The sequence below is a fragment of the Agelaius tricolor genome, unplaced genomic scaffold, assembly GCF_023055355.1.
Source record: "Agelaius tricolor isolate 1412-34295 unplaced genomic scaffold, bAgeTri1.0.p SCAF_44, whole genome shotgun sequence".
NCBI classification, from domain to species: Eukaryota; Metazoa; Chordata; class Aves; order Passeriformes; family Icteridae; genus Agelaius; species Agelaius tricolor.
In genome coordinates, this window is record NW_027269304.1 from 1074985 (window position 1) to 1078753 (window position 3769).

Here is a 3769-nt window from a genome sequence, read left to right on the forward strand (position 1 = left end):
ATCCCTGGAAAGCCACAAAGCAAAGATTGTTGCTAAATAAATGAGGATACAAAAGCATTTGCAAAGGTGGGTAAAGAAAAAAAAATCCCCCCATTTTGGGAGGGGTAAAAGATGCTCTTTGTGTGTGAATACTTTTAATTTTGACAGACAGAAAAATAAGCACAATTTCTTTGCTTTTAGGGACATCTTGCCCACAGGGGAGCCCTGCCACCTGCCAGCAAGAGATGTGGGAATCACGAGGACCCAAGCAAAATCATCCAGAATCCTTCTGCTGTAATGTCAGAGGGAGATTCCCAGAAGAAAAAAATAATTTCTTGAGAACATCAGGTGTTTAAACAGGCGAGCTATTACTGCCAAAATGTTGCCATGAGGCAACATGACAGAATAAAATGCACAATATTTTTTTGTTCAATGTAAAAAGCTAATTGAGTATGGGGTGGTGGGACAGGTATGAGAAGAACCAGCAGAAAGGGAGGAAGAAGATGCCTACAACCAGAGGCACTGCATGTGACAAAATCATGGGGAGAGCTGTTGTGGGGCTCACATTTAGTCAGGACATAATGATTTTTAATACAGCTGTTTTTCCCTCCTCCCAGTCTGCTGTTGTTCAGCTGGTGAAAAACTGAGCCCTCCTGCCCTGTTTGTTTTATGCACTTTTTAAATTTTATTTTTTGAGATTGAGATGTAAAGAGCTTGAAATAACAAAGCCACTTTTTTTTTTTTTCCTTTTATTTCCATCTGGCTGCTTATGCTCCATGTGAATGTGAACTCTTGGCTGTACTGTTGGATTTTATGACTCAGATGTCCTAAGGAAACCAGCTTTAAAAAAATTCTCACCACAGGGGAAAAAGAAAGAAAGAAAAGGAAGGAAAGGAAGGGGTGGAAGGAAGTGGCGGAAGGAAGTGGCGGAAGGAAGGAAGTGGCGGAAGGAAGTGGCGGAAGGAAGTGGCGGAAGTGGCGGAAGTGGCGGAAGTGGCGGAAGTGGCGGAAGTGGCGGAAGGAAGGAAGGAAGGAAGGAAGGAAGGAAGAAAGAAAGAAAGAAAGAAAGAAAGAAAGAAAGAAAGAAAGAAAGAGAAAGAAAGAAAGAAAGAAAGAAAGAAAGAAAGAAAGAAAGAAAGAAAGAAAGAAAGAAAGAAAGAAAGAAAGAAAGAAAGAAAAAGAAAGAAAGAAAGAGAGTGGGTAAAAACCCCAACAACAAAACCAGAGGGAAACAAAACAGTACAAAAAAACCAAAGCAAACTGTCAGGTCAGAAATACATTGCTGAAGTTGTATTATCCAGTATGACAGCTCCTCCCCAGCCAACATTTTACATTGTTATGATAATTTGCTCTACAGAAGAAGCATGAGGCCACATCCTGCTATTTCTTTCCCTTCTTGGAGTGAGACCCTGCTATCACAGGTGCATTTTCTGCCTGCCTCCTCCTTCTCTGTAAATGAGCACTGGCACCACCGTCCCCCTGGGACAAGCTCACCACCTCTCCCCTGCAAATGTTTTGCAAAGTGCAAAGAACTCCCCTGCAGCACATGGCATTTACCCCCCTCTGTGCTCAGTCAGTTGTGTGGGCAGCCTCAGGTGGCCTGTAATTGTCCAAATGCACATTTTACAACCACCCCGCAATTAATTGCAGCTTAGAATGCAATTAAAGGTCCTTCTGCCGGGTGCTGTAGCATCAGGGCTATGCTTCATCAGCCAGAGCAGGGGCAGAGCAGCCAGGCTTCGGGAGCTCTGGCTTCTCACATCCTGCTCACTGCAGATATTTGCTCTCAGCGTTATTTTCCTTCCCGCCAGCGAAGGAGAGATCATGGGCGCACATATGCCATGGTGGGCCTTCCATAATTCATGCAGCCTTCTCACACTTGGGGTGCTCTTGGTCCTCCTCCATCCTCCCCACGGAGTGCAGTCTGATGCACAAACTGCCGGACAAACTGCTTTGCTGGCTGATCAGCAGACTCTGGAAGCTACAGCAGGCAGGTCTAGATCCCTAACATCAGCCTGTCACCCTGTCAGGGGTGTGGCTGTGGCACGGAGGATGGGGAGAGGTTTGTTTTCGGGGAGGACCGAAATATGTGATCCCATAACCATCCCTTGCTTCTCAAGTCGTCACCTAAGCCGCAAATCAGGAAACACCACTCTTGTTTTGGAACATGCCTGCAATTCCATTTCTCTCAGTCTGCATGAGCAGATGTGGATTTCCTTCTGGACCAGACAGACAGGACATGACCAATTTGCTCCTGATCTCGCACTGACTGTGGGTTTGTCACCAGCAGAGCTATGTGGTGGTATTTGAGGGTCCCCAGGATGAGGGAAGAGATGAAAGCCTTGATCCCATGTTTCAGAAGGCTGATTTATTATTTTATGATATATATTATATTAAAAGAAAATGATATGCTAAAACTATACTACAGAAAGAGAAAGGAGACATCAGAAAGCTAGAAAAGAATGATGATAAAGTCCTGTGACTGATCAGAGAGTCCAACACAGCTGGCTGTGATTGACCATTAATTAGAAACAATCCCCATGGAACCAATCAAAGATGCACCTCTTGGTGAACCATCTCCAGACCCCATTTCACAGCCATCAGACAGTTATTGTTTACATTTCTTTTCTGAGGCTTCTCAGCTTCTCAAGAGAAAAATCCTAGCGAAAGGATTTTCATAAAATATGTCTGTGACAGAGCTATAAAACTACAAGATCTGCCCGACATGGGAGCAACCCCTTTTCCAGGAATACATGATGGTTTGCCAAGTAGAAGTTCATTTCTGCACTGGATTGCAGGAGAGAATTTGTGCAGCACACTTTGCAAACTGAAGTGGCCACTCTGCTTAGCTCAGTGCTGTAGCTCTGGCTTAGGCACAGCTTCTGGGTTCCTTTTCTTCTGGAAATTCTAATGAAGAGTTTAGCTGCTATGGCTGTATAAACACACACTTACTGTATATGTAAAGTCTGAGGTGTCACTATGTTCTGCAGAAATAAGGATTTCTGGGTTTTAATCTGTTCTACAATTCTATCCTTTGAGGCTGAGGAATAGTCTGTTCAGAATAGACAAATCATCAAATGCGTCAGTTGCTTAAAAATAACTGATAATGGATCAATTAAAATGCTAATTTCTAGAAACCAGTCCTAAAAGGGGCCATAAACAGCTCTGTCTTCAGAAACTTATGCTACTCTTATGATGATCAAATCTGGAAATCGTAAAACCAAAACACAGATACTGCCTGACACAACGATAACTGTCCTATAAATCTAACATTCTTCACAAGAAAACAACATAACTCCATCACTATTTCAAGAGTAAAAGCTGAATTCTCAAAATCCTGCCAGCAGTTGATTGGGTGTTTCAGTCTGTTGTCTGAAAAGGGAGAGAGGCTTTTTGATCTTTTTGGCACAGTAACAGTGAATGTGCACTGTTGATTTTGCCTATCCTAAAGAAATCCATTTCTTACATGCAGCAAGACATCTCTGCAAACCACCTTCTCATTGGAAATATCTTACAGATTTTGAATCTGAAAATATTTAAAGGTTCATGTGAATTTATAAATACTCCATGAGTTTAAGAGGAGGTAGGGAACATTTGAGAAGAAACATTTGTTAAAGGTTATTAAATCCATGCAAACATGTCCAATTCAGGAATATCTGAGATACCTGCTCCCTTTGCTGGGATCTGAAGGCAACATTTTCTTCTAAGGGAATTGGACCAGTGAGTGCTTCTGTCTGTGGTTTTGGGGAGGATGTACAGCAAACGAATGTCAAGCACCAAAGCATCAAGA

At 42.7% G+C, this 3769-nt stretch overlaps 1 long non-coding RNA gene across 1 annotated transcript; it reads left to right on the top strand.

Annotated features, from left to right (window-relative positions):
* Nucleotides 1–814: 814 nt before the first annotated feature.
* LOC139604106 (uncharacterized) lies at nucleotides 815–1176 on the top strand. Its single transcript, XR_011683893.1, has 2 exons — nucleotides 815–945; nucleotides 992–1176. It is a non-coding gene; the product is annotated as an uncharacterized lncRNA (long non-coding RNA).
* The last annotated feature ends 2593 nt before the right edge of the window (nucleotides 1177–3769 follow it).